Source organism: Diabrotica virgifera, chromosome 4 (genome assembly GCF_917563875.1).
Source record: "Diabrotica virgifera virgifera chromosome 4, PGI_DIABVI_V3a".
Lineage (NCBI taxonomy): Eukaryota > Metazoa > Arthropoda > Insecta > Coleoptera > Chrysomelidae > Diabrotica > Diabrotica virgifera.
The window spans coordinates 243,357,237-243,378,261 of NC_065446.1; the positions used below are offsets into that span (position 1 = coordinate 243,357,237).

The window sequence follows — 21,025 nt, forward strand, 5'->3', positions numbered from 1 at the left end:
TTAATAAAATAGTGCCTGTAGACCATCTTCCCAGGCGTTTTTGAAAGTATTGCTATTTTATTAGTGAATCGTGTCAAATGATATTATAACACAAATATTTCGTCAGGAAACACAGGAACAAATATTAAATATTTAATTTTTTTTATATTTTTTAAAACATAAAGTACTTCTTGTTTTGACGATTCAGAACTTATTTGAGCATATTTTCCACCCCTACGTTGCACCATTGCACAAAAATATACCGGGTGGTGAATTGGAACACGGGCCATAGGAAACTCAATGTAAAATTCTAAACTGTTGAATTCCTGCTTCTCTAATTATTTTACATCAAAAATCATAAGAAACTATTTGTAGAGAATTGAAATCTGTATATTGAAAACAACTGGTAATATTGTTCTACGAACAATAATTATTCAAAATTTTGTAAAAATATAATAAAATTTTCAGAGAAATACGCCAAAGTTACGCCACACACAGTGCAATAATGTGTATAAGATTGCATTCGGTGACAATGAATTTATTATATTAACAATTTGAACTGTCAATTTCTTTATTTATTTTATCATTTATTGTTTAAAACACAATAAAGCTGATCAAATACCCTCAGTTAAGAAGAAAGTATTAATAATAAAGATATTTTCGTCAGTCAATAGTGTGCTCACTGTCAGTTAAATAGTAACGTGTGGCCTAACATGCCCACACATACCTACTGCGGTAAATACATTATATTTCTCAAAATGTTGGAATGTGTTTAAATCGTAGAACAATTGTAATTTCTGTTTTTAGTACAGATTTCAATCCTCTACAAATAACTTCTCATGACTTTTGATGTAACATAATTAGGGAAGCAGGAATTCAATAGTTTAAAATTTTACATTGAGTTTCCTATGGCCCGTTTTCCGATTCACCACGCCGGTAAATTATATGACTGCACCTAGTTGTTATGTGAATAATTCAGAGAATGAACTTTTCCCCAATTTTTCGAATTTTGCCACGGCGCATCCAGAACTCGCGTCTCTCCACTGATTTGGATCTTGCTAGTGTAGATCATTAAAACATTTCGAGAAGCCTATGAAAGAAACCGTTTCACTTGTCGGTTCAACATAACTCTTCAAAGCAGTAGTAGATAGAGTAAGGACACAGTATAGGAGGAATTCTCCTATACTGTGGTAAGGATATTAAAGAAAAAGAAAAAGAAGAAGAACTGTTAAATAAAACCATATTCAACTTTAACTAAAAACGTATATTAAAATATAAAGCATATAAAAGGTTCATCGGTATGGAGTGTTTCTTGAATCTATTCGTGATGGCGAATTACTGGACCTGGACCACGTTCAAATCCGTGACGAGAAGGGCCGGTAGCACTGAAATAAAAACAATCAATTCTAAAAAATCAATTTTGAGTAAACTATAATAGTGTAGGAAACAAAGGTTGAACCTTGCAAAATGGACACAAGTCCGGTTTTATTTTTTTTCGTTATATCAAGGGGTGCTTATTATAAGACTAACTTTTTCTGAAAAAATTTCGCCCCGGAACCCCCCTTTTCACCTCTTTAAAGGGGGTAATTTGTGGTTTTTGCGGAACGTAGCCCTTCCTGTACCTTTTACAGAAATATTAAGAGGACTATATTTTCTACGATTTAATTTCCGACAGCATCTGTCTATCATCCACCGTTTAGCGGGGGTGACGCCCCAAAGTTGACAAGTTTTTAAAAAAGATGTTATTAAAAAAAATATATTTTTCCCTAACTGTAACGGAAATTAAGAAGAAATCCTGCGGCAATTATTTACAAATAATTGATTGATTTTTTGGTATAGGTTTCACTTAAGGATAATTGCCCTTTTTTTGATTACAGGGTGTTACATTTTAAAAAACCCCATTTTATACCATCTGAACCGTTTATGCTAGAGTAAAAAGACTTTCAGCGATTACCCATGTACTGGTGATATTTATAAATTTGTATAATGCACCCCCATTTTTTCCCCGGAACCACCCCAAAAAAAAGAAGAATTAATAAATAAAGTGATTTTCTTTTAATCCTTCACATATAATGCCCTTTATTAATATGCTTCATATATCATTTTGTGCACGTTATTATTACCCATGCATGGACACCAAAAGCGATTTCCTAGTGCAACCCCTAGTAGCCAAAAAAAAAAAATAAATAAAATGGGGGGTTGAAACTGGAGCCCGCCAAAGCATATATGAGGTTTACGGCGCCACTGTGCCGTAACGGTTGCTTATATGAAAAAAAATGAATAGGAGCTAATTTTTAGAGTAAATAGTGCTCTTTAACCTTGTATAAGTTTTGGTTAAAAAGAATGCATAGGTAATGCGAAAATCGTAAAAACATATTCGCCAAGAGAAAGAGGTAGTTTCTGCAGTATATTTTCAAGGATAGGGGTGGTTTCCGCAGCGATGTTGCAATAACCATATATATTTTTGAAAAGCACTATTAATGAAGCATATGCCCATATAGATCAAAAAGCAAAAATCAAAAAAAAATTTAAACCCCCCATTTTATTTATTTTTTTTGGCTAGAGGGGTTGCACTAGGAAATCTCTTTTGGTGTCTATGCATGGGTAATAATAACGAGCACAAAATGATATATGAAGCATATTAATATAGGGCATTGTGTGTGAAGGATTCCAAAAAAATCACTTTATTTATTAATTCTTCTTTTTTTTGGGGTGGTTCCGGGGAAAAAATGGGGGTCCATTATACAAATTTGTAAATAGGACCAGTACTTGGGTAATCGCTGAAAGTCTTTTTACTTTAGCATGAACGGTTCAGATGGTATAAAAAGGGTTTTTTTTTTAAATATAACACCCTGTAATTAAAAACAGGGCAATTACCCTTAAGTGAAACCTATACCAAAAAATCAGTTACTTATTTGTGAATAATTGCCGCAGGATTTCTTCTTAATTTACGTTACAGTTAGGGAAAAATATATATTTTTTTAAAAACATCTTTTTTAAAAACTTGTCAAATTTGGGGCACCACCCCCGCTAAAAAGGTGAATGATAGACATATGCTGTCGGGAAATAAATCGCAGAAAATAGAGTCCTCTTCATATTTCTATAAAAAAATTTTTTGTTAAAGGTACAGGAAGGGCTACGTTCCGCAAAAACCACAAATTACCCTCTTTAAAGGGGTGAAAAGGGGGGTTCCGGGGCGACATTTTTTCAAAAAAAGTTAGTCTTATAATAAGCACCCCTTGATATAACGGAAAAAAAATAAAACCGGACTTGTGTCCATTTTGCAAGGTTCAACCTCTGTTTCCTACACTATAATGGATTTGGTAAATGCATACGGATATGAGATATAATACACAGGATAACAATTTTTGTTGATGACAAAAGACTGGAAAAGTACACGTTTAAAAGTTAGAACCGTGTTAGAACTATGCTAGTAGCGACCTCTATTTGAAGTAACAAGAAGTCAGGAGACTTTTCTGTGATGGCGAATTAGGTGAACCGCAAATCCAAGCTTACTGGAAACTGTTGGACGGTGTTAGGAATAACCTTTTATTCCGAAAATATATCTACGTGAAGTTCACCTTTGAACGTCTTTTCCTACCCTTTAATTTCATTGTCTTTTCTCTACGCAAACAGTACAAAAGATGGTGTTTTTCAAGGATGAACTGATAGCTGATATGGTGTCTAATAGCTTCTATGTAGTAAACTTGGAATTGTAGTTCACGGTAGTTCACCTAATTCCCTACCGAAGAGAAGCCCCCCGACTTCTTGTTGCTTCGTTTAAAAGTTTAGATAACTATTAACTTCTTGTTTTGATTCTTGTTTACATGTACATAAGTAGGTACATGTACAATCTGCCCCAAAGGATTCAAGTAGACTACTAACTCAGACATCAGAACATGTGACTATAAATCGAAAAATATTTCATCCCTCGTGTACGCAAAAACATTTTGTTTGTGTATAAAATATCTAAAGACAGTTGTATGTAGTATGATTTATAGTAAGTATGTAGTTTTTTTCTATAATATAGGGTTTCTTTATTTTTAAAAATCATCCACAACCAAGTTTATCAGAAGTTGGACTCAGATATTAGTAATACACAGATGGGGTTCAGAAAAAGGACTAGGTACTCGCTCTTTGGTTTGAATAGTCTTACACAAAGATGCCTAGACGTTAATAAAAAAGTACATGCATGTTTTATCGATTCTGAAAAAGCGTTTGACACCACGATAAGCTAAGAGACATTCTTGAAAGAAATGACATAGATAATAAATAATTGCGAATAATTCTTAATCTACACACCGGCAAAATTAGCCGAACACGTTAAAAATGGGACATGTTTGATGTCTCGTATTTCATAAACCAGTGGTCCGATTTGAGTGATTCTTTTAGTATGTTATAGCCTTATTATCTAAGTATATCGGTGTGATAATATTGTTGCTAGACAGGTAAACGTCATTTTATACCGGGTGTAAAAAGCATACTGTGTTTTTTTCTTAAAGTTCGGAACACCCTGTGGAGTATTCCAGCACATATAAAATATTAAAATTAAAACTCAATTGTAGAATTATACTTTCTTAACATTTTCTTTTTTGATTCATTTGCTTATGTTGAAAAATAAAAAAGTTATGTGCTTTAACAACTAACCATGTTTTTTATCAATAAATCCTCATAGTAGGGGAGAAAAGTATGCTAAATTTGCAATTACTCGAGCGTTCTTGGGACCTGGAGTGGATTGTGAAGAGTGGGTGCTACAACCAAAAAAAGTTAAGTTAAGTTTTCCATAAAGTGTGGAACTCTCCATTTTTCAATTTAATTTTCCATTTTCACCAATCGTTTTTTCCGATTATATTGCCATTTATCCATAATAGGAAAAAATGTTGCGAATAAAAGTTGCTTATTTTTACGTCAAGGATCCAAATCTGCAATAAAAATTGGGGGCTCCTATTTAATATTTTAATGTAACCCCCCACCCCACCTCCGTGGGGGGTCGTGTTTGGTGCCATTCGGTAGATTTTTGAAAAATATTGAATAGGTGTATTTTGCAGTTTTACGATCTGATGTTCATTTCGCAAAATATCGCAGGGTTTTTATTTATAATTTTTAATTTACCCCCCACCCCTCTCCGTGGGGTGTCACGAGCCCCCACGGAGGTGAGGTGGGGGATTTAATTTAAAATCTTAAATAGTAGCCCCCAATTTTTATTGCAGATTTGGATTCTTTACGTAAAAATAAACAACTTATATTCGACATATTTTTTCGAATTATGGATCTTCTTCTTCTTCATGTGCCATCTCCGCTACGGAGGTTGGCAATCATCATGGCTATTCTGATCTTAGATGCTGCTGCTCTGAATAGTTCGGTTGATGTGCATCCGTACCATTCCCTCAAGTTACGCAACCACGAGATTCGTCTCCTTCCTACACTTCTCTTGCCCTGGATTTTCCCCTGTATAATCAACTGAAGTACGTTGTATCTCTCATTACCCATAACATGCCCCAGGTACTGCAGCTTTCGTGTCTTGATGGTTTTCAAGATTTCCAGTCTTTTGTTGACTCTGATTAGAAGTCAGAATTCATTATTAGTCTTGAATTATGGATAGATAGCGCTATAATCGGATAAAAATGATTGTTTCAAATGGAAAATTAAATTAAAAAATGAAAAGTCCCCCACTTTTTGGAAAACCTAACTTAACCTTTTTCTGATTTTAGCACATACTGTTCACAATCCAATAGGGCCCCATAACGCTCGAGTAACTGCAAATTTAGTATACTTTCCTCCCCTACTATGAGGATTTATTGATGAAAAACATGGATAGTTGTTAACGCACATAACTTTTTTATTATCTCACATAAGTAAATCAATCGAAAAGGAAAATGTTAAGCAAGCCTAAATCTACAATCGAGTATTAATTCTAATATTTTACATATGCTAGAATATTCCACAGGGTGTTCCAAACTTTAAGAAAAAAACACAGTATGATTTGTACACCCGGTATAAAATGGTATTTACCTGTCTAGCAACAATATTATTACACCGATATTCTTAAATAATAAGGCTATAACATACTAAAAAAATTACTCAAATCGGACCACTGGTTTATGAAATACGAGACATCAAACATGTCCCATTTTTAACGTGTTCGGCTAATTGTGCCGGTGTGTGTATATTGGATTCAGAAAGCTAATATCAAAATAGAAAATGAGACATCACAAGCAATAGAAATAATAGAATAATAGAAATAAAAAAATAATGTATGTATATTGTAAAAGCATCCACCAGGAAGCCCTTTTGCAAGCACATAAAGGAATTGTAATCAATGGAGAGGTTGCAATCATGCAACTCTTTGCATGATTTTCTAACTAGAAGCATTCTGGAGGTATTTAAGAAAAAAGAATTACAAGACGCCATCTTCAAAGAGCTCTAGCTCCCTTAGGAAGCATTTTCGGATTAGATGAATTTGGTTAAATTGTCTTAAAATTATCTGAGGAATCTCCTGTCTTTGTTTGTCGGTAGAGTTTCTGGACACCCTGTATAATGAATTACTTACTGAGCCCCTATAGGTTTGGGATGGTCTCTCCCTGTGTCAGCACTGCTTAAGTCTCTGTAGACGCGTCCAGTTCGGCGGCCTGGATTGAAACCAGTAGCGTGGCGCTGATTTTGATTGGGGTTGAAGCCAGTTGCATGGCGCTGACCAGGGTTCAATCCATAAGAATGCTGTCCATATGCTGCTTCTAAGCATAGGTATACAACCAAAGTGACCAACTAAAACAAAACAAATGATACTCGTACAAATATTGTGGAAGTATGTATAAATAAAGAAAATATGATTCTATCATGATCCAATATCAATCCAAGCTTGCTGGAAGTTATTGGAAGATGTTAGGAATAACGTTTTATTTCGTCAATACATCTAAAGTTTACCTATATACGTATGAGAAACACTATTTTTGGCACTATTTATGTAGAGAAAGAATTTCTTTCTTTTCTTTTCAATGAAAGATATACCAAATACAGAATAATACATTACAAATAATACATTACCAAATACCAGCAAGAGAATGTAGAGGAAAAAAGAGAAAAAACGAGTAAAAAAATACCAGGAATTTAAACAATTTTGAAAGCTATAGAAGACCAACAGATAAGAATAGGGAAGTTTATACTAAAACTAGACGAGTAACGAAAAAAATGTTGCGAAAAAAAAAAAAGAAAACAATACCTAGAAAATTGGATACCTAAGCAACTTGAGAGCAACCACAACACCAGTCAGTGTACTGACAGTCTACAGAACACTAAAGGGCAATAAGGTAGTCTGGGATTCATAAAATATGATAGAGGATAACTTCTTGTAGAGAATACATACATAATTAAATAATGGCGACAGTATCTCTAGCAATTGTTTAACACTGACGAGTCAACAACATACAAACAAAAACATACCACTCAGTTAAACCGGAAATAGTGTTACCAGCGGTTGAGGAAGGAAAGTGTTACCACTATTGACAGTAAGAAATAACAAAGCTCTGGAGCCAGATGGCATCCATGCAGAACTGATAAGAAAGGAAGAGAATAACTTCATATACCAATACATTAACTTATACATGAAATATGGCAAAGAGAAGAAATGCCGCTAGGGTGGTGTAAAAGTTACATTGTACCTGTACCTACCCGTCCACAAAAAGTGAGATAGGTAAGAACTATAGAGGAGTATCATTAATTCGTAAAACCTTCAAAAATATGTTGATTATTCTACTGAGAAAATTTATTCCATTCGCAGAAGAAATAATAGGAGGTGATTACCAGTGTGGCTTCCGACTGGGCAGAATAGATCCTTATTTTGCGCTAAATTTTAGAAACGTGTTGGGAATACAACAAAGTTGTACAACACATTTTTGTGGATTTTAAACAAGCGTATGACTCTGTGAACAAGGATACACTGTGGAAGGTGAAGGTGGAAATACGAGTACCTATAAAGCTGGTAGGATTAAACACAACGAAATTATTAGTCTTAAAATGGAAGATGAAGATCCTCTGGACAACCTTTGGGCCTTGTAGAGACGAGATAACAGGAGATAGGGGACGAAGACATAACCAGAAACTCCAGGTACTCTATGGAGACGAACATTTAGTACGATACTTCAAGGAAAATCTTATAAGATTTATACTGAGGACATATACTGAGAGTGAATGATGAAAGACTGCTAAATACAACCTTATGGGAAATACCCGATGGCAGAAAGTCAGCTGGTAGCCCAAGAAAAAAAATGAAAGGATGCAGTAGCAAATAATCTACTTAAGATAGGGATGCTTAAGAAAGATATTGCTGCACAAAACCAGTAAGAGTGGAGAAAAATAGTAAACGGGGTCAAGACTCACTTAGAGTTGTAGAACCAAGAAAGAAAGAAGATGATTATCTCGAAGACATTTCGAAGGATTTAAGAATAATGTTATCTACTATAATCGGGAGCGTCATTTGAAATTTTGATAGGGGGAGGGGGCAAGTATTATATATACAATACATTTATATGCAAACATAATACAAAATTGATCTATTTTTTGTAAATTTCAGTCATTTTCAGGCTCGGGGGGGCAAATGCCCCCCTGACCCTATCAAATGACGCCCCTGACTATATTTATACTGCCATTATCAGAGCGGGAAAAGATCTCACTGAGAAAATAGAGATGAGAAGAGGTGTAAGGCAACAGGTATATCGAATTTGTAGTACATATTACATATCACAGCATTTGACAAGGTGCAGCACGATAAACTAATTAATATCTTAAAGCTGAAAAGCTTCGACAGCCGCGACATCAGAGTAATTTCAAACTTCTACTGAAACCAAAAAGTCAAAATAAGAAATGTTGAATGGGTTATTTTATTCAAAATAAGAATTGAGAATCAAATGTTAAAAAAAATATGATTCGGGGTGTAAGATAGGGCAGGTCTTCCAAGAAGCTTTAGGAGAGTGTAAGGATGGGACGATCATAAATGGTAAAATCCTTAACAATATAAGATATGCCGATGACACTGTTAAATTTAATTCAATTGTACAAAGTCCGACAAACATACTGGAACGGCTGAACGAAAAGTTTATCACATATATATGGTATTAAAATGAACTTAAAAAAAATTCATGGTCATTACAAAACATCCAGAAAACGAGACACTCCATATTAATAATATCCAGATAGAAAGGGTAGATAAATACAAATATCTAGGTAGGTATATTGGTTAGTCAAAACGCAGAACAAACACAAGGGATTAAAAGTTGTATATAAATAGAAAGGGCAAAATTTGTGAAAATAGACCTAAGGATGGATAGGGATAAATTTGTTGCACTGCTACGTTTTTACAACTTTGTTCTATGGATCTGAGGCCTGGACATTGGAACAATTAAACATTAAGAAATTGGAAGCTTTTGAGCGTTGGTGTTATCGAAAAATGCTACGAATATCACGGGTAGACAAAATTAGCAATAGTGAAGTCCTTGATAGGGATAATAAGAGGAAAGAAATTATGCAGACAATTAAGAGGAGGAAGCTTGAATATTTCGATAATATAGGAAGAGGTCCTCCTTATGGTCTTCTGCGTTTGATTATAGAGGGCAAAATAAAAGGTAAACGAGATGATTACCTGAGATTAGACGAACCTCCTGGTTACCTTCGATGAAACTTTCGATAGAAGATGGAACCTTAAGAAGAAAATATCATAACAGGACTAAAAAATGTATTTTAGTTTCACTTTTGCCTACAACCCATGCTAGCTCCAAATTTTCAAATAAATGCATACACAAAAATCAAAATATGATCCTTGTTGAGTATTTTGTAGAATTGTAAATGGTAAAATCTAACACCAGGATGTGAATTATACAACAATTAATAAAATACTATCGTTATTACAAGCAAAGAGAAAAACACCTTCACAGATTACGTTTGATTGACACTTGATAGATAATAAGTAGGTACTTACTACTAACTTGCACATCATGATTGATGATTGTAATGAATGTCTCACTTGTTATGATTAATTCTAAACCAAATCTCTTATATATACTTACTATATTTTTTGTATTCTATTCTCGGAACATTTTTTGCCAAAAAGATTGTTTAATCTAGAGTTTTGAAGGGGATTCCACTTATCAATGTTACACACAAAAAAAGAATTCATTGAGAGGTTATGTAATAATATCTATTTAAGATCTTATTCTAATAATGCTTTTGTACTAGAAGTTAATTGTCTTTTTAATGAATTTCATTGAAGTTAGGAATATCTATTAAGTACTGAGAAAAACGTTGTTATACCAGTTGTTATACAAAAGAAGTGTAAATCTACATGTCATTTATAATTGAATAAATTATTAAATAATTTTGAATCTGCAGTTAACAATAATTTGCAATGGAACAATAATATATTGTCGATTTAAAAAGCAAGTGTATTTTTTATTTAAAAAATGCATTTACTTCTTAATAGGGAATAAAGGAGTACACTTAGCCTCTTGGAGACCGTGGAACCACAAACGAAAAAGAGGAAGATCACAAATGCGATTGTCAGAAGATCTGAAGAAACAAGCCAGGCCAAAATGGATGCAAATTGCCCAAGATAGAGAGGCATGGAAGAAGGAAGAAGAAGTCTATATCCAAGGATAGCTGTTTAGGGCTGATTAGATAGATAGAGCCTCCTACTCAAATCCGACTCTCAGCTTCATCTTGGTGCTCCCTGTGAAACCGGGCAACCCAACTAAAGATCCGATAACTAATCCGGATGGAAAGTTAGAGCGAGGGAAATAGTTATCTGAAAAGGGGGTTTGGCGTTAGGCTAACTATCCAACCCTGTATGCTATCCATAATATGAAAGCAACAAGGAAAGAAGCTGGACTGTGCAACCTACGACAAACTCGCAAACGAAATAAGGATAATGGCTTAAGCACGTGAACTGTAAGAAGCCTTTATCAAACCTTATCTACTCACCCCACAGGTGCATAAAGTCAAAGCAGATATCATTGCTTTACAGGAGATGCGATGGACTAACTCAGGAATCCTGGAAAAGAGAACTGCAACACCTACTAGATTTGGTACTGGATTTATTGTGGGCAGTAAGATTAAACACAGCGTAATTGACTTCAAGACTGTTCAGCATATAATATGTCGACTATATAATATATAAGCAGTGGGGTTCCTACGGTCTCCTCCGCATCCCATATTTCGCTCGCCATCGTTTTCTATCCACCCATTCGTTTTCTTCAATTCCTCTATCTGCCATAGACTGTTCTATGCTTTTCTTTAACATCTTTCCTCTGACATCCTCATAACATGACCATACCATAGCAATTTCTTTGTTTCTATATGGTCAACCGTGGAATATACACTCTTTGTCCGTCGTCTTATTTCCTCATTTGGTACGTGTTCTAATCTAGATACCCTGCATGCTCTACGTAAGTAATCCATTTCCGCTACTTCTATATTTTTTCTTTTCTTTCCAGTGAGTTGCCAACACTCTGCTCCATAAGTTATAATAGGTTCCACAATTGTTCTGTAGATTGTTAATTTTGTGTTCAGCTTCACCTTGTTAGACCATAGTAGACCATTTAAAATACGAGTTGCTTTCCTTCCTTGCTGTATCCTATGCTGTATGTCTCTTTTTGTAGTTCCTTCTTATGATATTATGCTTCCTAAATATCTGTATTTCTTACATTTTCTTATACTTCTTAACTCTAATTCCGGATCTTCGGTTTCCTCTCCTATTCTCAAATATTCCGTTTTCTCCATGTTCATACATAGGTCCCATTTTTCATATTCGATATGTTACTTTCTTAGCACATAATCCATATCATATTCATCGTTGGCAAGAATTACTTAGTCATCAGTAAAAGACAAAGTTGTTAAGCAGTTTTCTTCAATCATTATTCCCATCCCAGCAACTTTTTTGCTCCATTGCTCCAGATTTTTCTGGATGTATATTTTAAAGAATATTGGCGATAAGCAGCACCCTTGCCTTAAACCTTTTGTAACAGGGGATGGTTTCGACAAAAATTTTCCCTGTTTAATACAACTTTTCGGGTTTTGATACATATTTTGAATTGCTCGCACATATGCTTCACTTATGTCTATCGTGGTCAAAATTTCAGAGTTTCTTTAAAGATACCGTGTCGTAGGATTTTCCAGATCAATAAATGTTAGGTGAGTAGATAGATTCCTTGCTCTTCTATTCTCTATTACTTGTTGCATCACGAATATGTTATCCGCGCAAGATCTACCGGCTCGAAAACCACTTTGTTCTTCCATATCCCGAATTTCTAATTCCACCCTTTTCTTTAATACCGGCCATACAACCTCCCCATTGCACTGGTTATATGTACTTATACCTCTGTAGTTTTTGCACAACGTTTTGTCTCCTTTTTTGTAAATCGAGCTAATGTATGCACAATTCCAATCTTCTGGTATTTTTTCTCCCTGCAACATGCATTTGTTGAAGAGTTCCGTCATTATTTCGTGCAGTATGTCTGGTCCATATTTTATCAGTTCAATGGGGATATTTCCAGGCCCTGGTGCTTTCCCATTTTTTAATTCTAATAAGGCTTCTTTTATTTCTTTTGTAGATATTTTTCTAACTTTTTTATTTACAGTCGTGTCATGTCTATTTCATTTACCTCAAATTCAGGTCTAGTTTCCTTAAGTAGTATCTTATAGTAATCTTTTCATTCTTTGTTACTTATTAAATTTAAATTACTCTGCAATTTATTTTGTTTTCTTATATTTTTTATCGTTTTCCACGCTTCAGCTACTTTGGATACGCCTATGTATCTTTCCACCTCTTCGCACTTTCTGTCCCATGTGTCATTTTTACTCCTTATTACTTCTCTTTTCACTTCTCTGTTCAATTGTGCGTATACTCTTTGATCTTTTAAGTCCTGTGTCTGTAGCCATTTTTGGTACGCCGTCTTGCTATTGTCTACTATACCTTTTAGTTTCTCAGACCACCATTCTGGATTTTGTTTGTCATCTTTTTCCAAATATCCTAACGCTTCCTTTGCTGCTGCGTGTATGCTCTCTTTTATTTGCTATGCCGACTAAGGCATAAGAAAAGTTTGCTAATGTTAGCATTATACGTATTCACTCACCTTGAGAAAGAAGACGATGAAAAGACATGTTCGATGAGGCACTGGACCGAGGTTACGATAAGTGCTCTAAAAATGATATTAATATATTAGCAAGAAACTTTAATTCCAAAGTCGGGAGAGAAAATATCTTTTCTCCTACCATCGGTAAAGAGAACCTACACGTAGACTCAAATGACAACAGACTTAGACTCGCAAACTTTGCTGTGATAGGTATACGGTAATACGTGAGACACGATTTCCGTACAAAGATATAGGTACCTACATAAGGGAACTTGCAAATCTCCCGATAATGAAACGATTAAGCAAATAGATCATGTTGTAATCATTGATGTAAATTTGTTATTAATTATTAATAACTATTCCAACCTTTTAGATGTTAGGTCTTTAAGAGGAGCAAGCTTAGGCAGTGATTAGTATTTGATTAAGTCACGATTTGAAGAAAAAAATATCCAGTTCAACAAGGAGATCGGTAAAAGGAAAGAAAAACTAAATATTCACAAACTAAAAGATCCGGACTAAAATAACAGATAAAATAATTAAATGGTAGCCGTCAAGCATTTAAGCCAAGAATAAAGAATAAAATTCGTAATACATATTAACGGTAAAATTCTACATAATACAAACTCAGTTCTTAATAGATGAACTCAATTTAGACTATGTTGAAGAAGGTGACAACATAGAAAATCAACATACCACCATCAGCAGCTACACGTTCAAGCCCCAACAAGAGACGACAAGTATCAAATGCCATCCAAAAAAAAAAAAAAATAATAATAAAGCCCCAGTAATCGACGAAAAATGTATAAGGAAGTTGGAGATCATCTTTTGGCAGTACTACATAAACTGATCGAACTTCTGTAGCAGAAGAAATTGATACCAGAGGAGTGGCTAAAGGGAATAATATGCCCACTGCATAAAAAAGGTGATGCAAGGAAAAAACTCTACGTTCTTTAACATTAATAATGGTCTAAGACAGGAAGACGCCTAGTGCGCTTCCTGTTTAATATTGACTTGGAAAAGGCAGTCAGGCAGATAAATATTAGATTGAACGAAACCATCTTTAATAAATCGGCACAAATAATGCTGGCATTCGATGATGATATTGGTGACGTTATGGTGGGAAGGAGTATGAGAGACGTAGTGCAGTTTTCTACAAAGTTGAAGAACGCGGGAAGTGAACTAGGCTTTTTGTAAATAAGAAAGAACCAAATATATGTTGTTTGCCAAAAACCACTAAAACTGTTCAAGAGAGAATCCGAATTAACTACTACTACATCTTTGAGCAAGTCAAAGAATTTACATATCTTGGATCGATAGTAAAATCAACAATCACGACAAGCGACGAAGTAAAAAGACGTAAGGCAATAGCAAACATACCTCCCCATGGTCTTCAAAAACATCTGGGAAATAAAAACTTAAAACGTGCAGTAAAGATTAATATTTACAATAAGACCGATTTCAATATTTGAATATGAAACATGGACTCTATTCCAAAACAACGAGAGACAACTTAGTATCTTCGAAAGAAAAATACTTCAAAATATTGTAGCAAAACAATGAATCACCGGCCGCAAGACGTAAGCCGAGAAAATTCTGGTCGAAGCACGATATACATAGAATCGACGCGCGGTGGTTGGAAGGTCACACGATAGCCAGAGAGCTGGCTTAGCTTGGAATGATCGAGAATTACGGCTAGAGTATATAAGGATACGAATTTTGTAAATAGGGCTAGTGTATAATACAAAATCGTTCTGTAACTTCTATAAATAAATTCGTGAAACGAACCGAGAGTATTATTTTAACAGTAATTACGTTATATTGGTGTCAGGTGTGGGGTTATAAGTTGTTTTAAGTAAAATAAAAGTGACTCTAAAAGACTTTTGAACTTTATTTGTCGGGAATAATCGGAGTGCGTAATTGTTCGGTATTCGGAAAGACTTATAAGAGCCATTGTGAAAAGTACGTGTGTGCCGACCAAAGATGTTGCTAGAAGAACTTTCCGTAAAACAGCTCCGTGAACAATTAGAAGAGTACGAGTTAGATTCCAGTGGGTCCAAGAAAGTCCTGATAACACGACTCGAGGAAGTCCTCAACAAGAACGGAGATGACCCAGAGACGTTCCACTTCCAGTCAGCAGAACAAGCAATCTTAGCGAAATTAAAATCTGTTTCTCAAACGATTGACGAGACTTCTCAAAAGATCGATGAAACGTCTAAGATAAATAATGAGAAATTCGACCAGAAATTCGAAAGTGTTTCTCAAAAGATCGATGAAACTTCTAGAAAAAGCGACGAGAAATTTGAAAGTGTTTCTCAAGTAATAAAAGACGTTTGTAGACAGAACACCGAGAAATTTGAAGAAGTTTCTAGAACATTCGATAAGATACAGAAAAGCGTAGACGACAATACAGAAATATTAGAAGAGAAGATCAAACAACTAGAGACTATGGTAACCAATACGAAAGTTCTACCTTCAGTTAATGCAGTAGTTTTGGCCGTAGAAGAGAAGATAAAAGAATTAGAGAGCATGATAACCGATACAAAAGTGCAACCGTCAGTTCAAGCAGGAGCTTTAGATTCTGTAGTGAAAGATGCACTACCGAGAGACGAAATGTCGCATAATATGAGATTCAAATTACCACCATATGATGGAAAGTCCTCTTGGTCCATATACCTTAGACAATTCGAAGCTATTGCGACCGCCAATCATTGGACCGAACAAGAAAATGCTGTTTCCTTGACTGCTGCTTTGCGAGGTGATGCTGCAGATATATTAAGATCAATTCCTAAGGGTCAAGAAAAATGTTACCAGACCTTGTTCACTCGTCTAGAAAAACGCTATGGAGATGCCCCTCTACAACAAGTATACAAAGCACAACTGCGAAGTAGAAGTTAACGAGCAAGTGAGAATCTGCAAGAATTTGAAGCAGATGTAGCTCGTGTGGTGCGGATGGCTTATCCGGAGGTGCCAGACAGCGTTTTAGAAGAAATTGCGGTAGAGAGCTTTGTCAATGGGCTGAAAGATAGTGAACTACAGAAAGCTTTACGACTAGCAAGACCGAAAGTTTTAGACGAAGCACTTGCTATTGCCTTGGAACACGAAGCAGCTAGCCAAGCTTTACGAAACAATCAAGTAATAACCGTGGAAAAAGGCGATAAGAGAAAAGATGAACGTTTGGTGGAAATGGTACGGAGGGTGATTCGTGACACGATGCCGAAGAGACGCATGAAGAGGGCTGGAAGAGTTGTTTCAAATACAGATGCTTCATCGATACGGCCATGCGGTGAAAGTTGTAATCACCGGCTTAAAATAGAGGAACAGCTTTGCCCTGTGAGACGAACCACCGTCGTTAATGAGCAATGGCAGCCCCAACAGTTACAAGACGCCCAAGAAGATGATCCATGTATAAAAAGAGTATTGGATTGGATGCGGCAAGGTGAGAGACCTAGTTGGCAGAACATTAGTGCATGTAGTCCAGAAGTCAATTTCTACTGGAGCCAATGGAATTGCCTGGTACTAAAAGATGATCTTCTGTACAGAACCTTTGAGAACGATGATGGTACAGAATCTAAGCTGCAGTTGATTGTACCTAAAAGTAAAGTGTTAGAAGTATTGCGTCAGTTGCATGACAGTACATCAGGTGGACACTTTGGTATTACGAAGACTCTGCAAAAGGTTCGAGAACGGTTCTATTGGGTGAACTGTAAAGATGATGTAAGAAGATGGTGCCGGAAATGTCAACTGTGTGCATCCGGTAATGGTCCAGTTGGTAAAAAGAGAGCACCCATGAGACAGTACAATGTTGGCAGTCCTATGGAAAGAGTAGTAATCGACATTGCAGGTCCATTTCCAGAAACCGATACTGGAAATAAATACATCCTGGTAGCCATGGATTATTTTACGAAATGGACCGAGGCCTATGCATTACCGAATCAAGAAGCTGCTACCGTTGCAGAGGTACTGGTTAAAGAAATCTTCAGCCGATTTGGTGTTCCCTTGGAGATCCACTCCGACCAAGGGCGAAACTTTGAGTTAGCTCTTTTCCAAAACGTTTGTAAATTGATTGGTGTCAATAAGACCAGAACAACACCCCTGCATCCTCAATCAGATGGGATGGTCGAGAGGATGAACCGAACGATGGGTAAACACTTGTCCAAAGTTGTATCTGAACATCAGCGAGATTGGGACCAACACATTCATTTATTCCTGATGGCCTACCGCTCGGCCGCGAATAAAACTACAGGTCAAACACCAACCTGCCTGATGTTGGGTCGTGAAGTTCGTTTGCCCTGCGACCTAGAGTTTGGCTGCAGACCTTCCGAGGAACATGTTGCAGGTGAAGAATACGTCGACCGCCTGAAGTTACGAATGAACAACATTCATGAATTTGCCCGACAACACATCCAGATAGCCAGTGACAAAATGAAAGATCAATATGATTCTCGATGCAAGAATGAAAGCTTCGAAGTAGGTGATCTTGTCTGGCTTTATAATCCACAACGTCGTCGAAGCTTGTGTCCTAAACTGCAAAGACAATGGGAAGGTCCGTATGAAGTTAATAAATGACGTAATATACAGAATTAAGAAGTTGCCAAACGGTAAACGAAAAGTTATTCACATAAATCGTTTTGCACCCTATGCTGGCCCAAATGAAACAGAAGAAGCACGAGTCCTCCAATAGGAGATGAAAGATGCCGCACAACCAAGTTTTAAGGAATTTATGTCAAATTATGCAGAGAGAAAGAGCGCTAGATTCGGCGTAACCACAGAAGTTCAGCAAGATCTGTTTAGTGTTCCAGAAAACGTCTCTCTAGCCCACTGTGTTGCCCAAAACCTCGAGATGACTAAAGGAATCTCGTCCGTATTCAATAGAAAGTTCGGCCGCCTAGACGAGTTAAGAAATCAGCAGCCTAAAATTGGAAGAGTACTGGGATTGGAAGATGGTCCTCGATCTTTGCTGTATATGGTGACCAGGAAGTCTTATACGGACGCGCCAAGCTACGAGAACATATGGCGTGCTCTAACTAATTTGAAGAAAATCGTGTGTAATTATGACATCAAAGATTTGGCTTTACCAAAAATAAGCCATGCAGTAGAAAATCTGGATTGGAAGATTGTGAGAAGCATGCTTGAAGTGATTTTCAGAGAAACTGGCGTACGAATTACTGTGTGTTGCATGAACCCGAAGATGTCATACCCTTCAAAGACAGTAGACTGTTACTTCTTTTCTAGGGGTGTATGCAGAGCTGGAGAATCCTATAGATTCCGCCATCCTGGGCCATCTAGAGTTGCTGATCGGGGCGCTCAGATCTTAAGAGGGAAGCAATGTAGCAAAACAATGAATCACCGGCCGCAAGACGTAAGCCGAGAAAATTCTGGTCGAAGCACGATATACGTGGAATCGACGCGTGGTGGTTGAAAGGTCACATGATAGTCAGAGAGCTGGCTTAGCCTGGAATGATCGAGAATTACGGCTAGAGTATATAAGGATACGAATTTTGTAAATAGGGTTAGTGTATAATATAAATTCGTTCTGTAACTTGTATAAATAAATGTATAAACGAACCGAGAGTATTATTTTAACAGAAATTACGTTATAATATTTTGGAGCCGTAAATGAAAATGGTCTACGGCGTCGAAGATATAACTTCGAATAATTACCAGCAATGCACAGATTCAGATATTTTGAAATATATTAAGGTGCATAGACTAAGATGGGCTGGATATTGCTAGGATGTCAGGTAATGAGCACACGAAGAAGCTGGCATTCTCAAACTCAGAGGGCAGAAGAAGTAGAGGATCACCGCATAGAAGATGGATAGATGATGTGGAAGAAGATCTTAAGATTCTAAAAGTCAGAAGATATAGGGAATTGGATGGAATTTTTCGCATGGAATGGAGGAAAGTTGCTAGGAAAGATGCAAAATGCTAGGAAAGTTGCTGGTCTATATAGACGTCTTGGGTCTATGTAGACCTCTTGGGGTCTATATTGACCACTTTGACAATCTATGTTTTAGATTATTTATTCGCCCTGAAAAGTCTTTTGGATGATAATTTCCTTGGATTCCATATAGATATTAAACAGCTCTAATAAAATTTTTTATTTTATTAAACAAAAATAGGTGAAACACACATTTCCTAGTGTATGTGATACCAATCTACTAATGACTTAAAGAAAATAGTTATGCGCAAACAATTACATCAACTGTTGACTTACATTGGAGTACCTTTAATTGTTTAATCATGTTAAAATAACTAAGGTTTTCAATTTTTTGTATACTGACGATATTTATTTCAGTCCATGAAGCGTAAATGACTCATTATTTGTTCTGGTTCTGCCTTGGTATACAATATGTATATCCCAGTAAGTTGGAAGTATGTATATGGAAAACTTCTTTATTTTTAATTTTAAGAAGACAAATAATTATTCTTCATAAAGAGCTGTTCTGAAAATACTAATACAAATACTTCTTCTTATCTAAATTCATTTTACCCGATAGGCTGTAGAAAATTTTATTGTGTTGGTGTCTATTCTCTATTTCCATTCTTTTTTGTTTCTCGATATCATTTTCATTTTTGTGTAGTTCATCCCTCTGGCTTCACCTGCTTTAATAATTTCATTTTTCTAGCTTATTCTTAACGGTTTACCTTTGTTTCTTTGCTCTTTTAGTTTCTAATATTCTCTTTGGTCGTAGTTCGTCTCTCACCGTCATTAACGGATGTCCTAAAAGTTTTGACACAAAATATTTTATCAGATTTTTTTTAATGAAGAAATTTATTTAAACACTAACTAGTTATCACAAATTAAAACTCAATACTTAACTAAACTATATTTTATCGAATTATGTAGAATGGACCATTCTCCTCTACTAGACGCAAATTTAATCGAATTTCTCTCATGAGGTTCTGGACGGAATTCAGATCAATTTCTCTCAGTTTTTCGTAAATTCGCCCTCTTAGTTGTTCTTTATTTTGGGCTTCCCAGCCTTCATGATAAACTTATCTAGACAGTAAGGCCCAAAAATTCTCTATTGGGCGAGCCTGCGGCAAGTTTGGAGGATTATGGTTTTTGGGAACAAAGGGTATGTGCAGGGCCGTAAGTACGATGTTGGGGGCCCCGGGGCAAATGTGATCTTGGGGCACCCTACCGGGAGGTCTGGGGAATTTACCCCCCGTGCAAGGGAGGTCCGGAAAAATGTTTGATATTTAATCCCTTGAAAGCGCAATTTTTCCTCCTGTGTAAACACCACTAGACGAAGCAACGAAGCATTAAACCTAGGAATTTTGTGCAGTAAGATGAATCGTCATGCAACTTTTTGCATTCGATTAGAGAGAGTGTCAGGCAACTTTGTGAACTAAATTCATCTAGGGCAAAAATTTTTGTGCATAAGAAAACGCATTTTAAAAGTGCATCTCGAATAGGTGAAAATGAAAATTTAGAACGTGGGCAATATTGATGGAAATTAGTTGAATTTTTATCATCGTGGGTTTTGGGGATCGCTGAGTACGAATTTCATATCGGCGATGGTCTCCAAGGTACCTGGTGCCCACGGTGGAACTCGTCGCCTAGAGTTTTACGTTATAATCATTAAAAATCAGTCAATATCCATTACTCGGAGGGTTTTTGGGGTCGCCGGCCACGAATTTAGTGTTGGCGATGGTCTCCAAGATACCTGGTGCCCAGGGTGGAACACGTCGCCTGGAGTTTTATGTTATAATCATTCAAAATCAGTCAATAACCATTACTCTGTGGGTTTTGGGGGTCGCTGAACAAGAGTTTCATGTGGTCGATGGTCTCCAAGATACCTGGTGCCCAGGGTGGAGCTCGTCGTCTGGAGTATTATGTTATAATTATTCCAAATCATTTAAAACCATTAGGCGGGGGGGTTTTGGGGGTCGCTGAGCACGAATTTCATGACGGCGATGGT

At 36.3% G+C, this 21,025-nt stretch overlaps 1 long non-coding RNA gene across 1 annotated transcript; it reads right to left on the reverse strand.

The window, feature by feature from the left end:
• Window positions 1-1,228: 1,228 nt before the first annotated feature.
• Window positions 1,229-10,074, reverse strand: LOC126884115 (uncharacterized). The gene is made up of 3 exons (XR_007697860.1): window positions 9,950-10,074; window positions 6,530-6,744; window positions 1,229-1,364 (listed from the first exon to the last, which is right to left on the reverse strand). It is a non-coding gene; the product is annotated as an uncharacterized LOC126884115 (long non-coding RNA).
• Window positions 10,075-21,025: the final 10,951 nt, after the last annotated feature.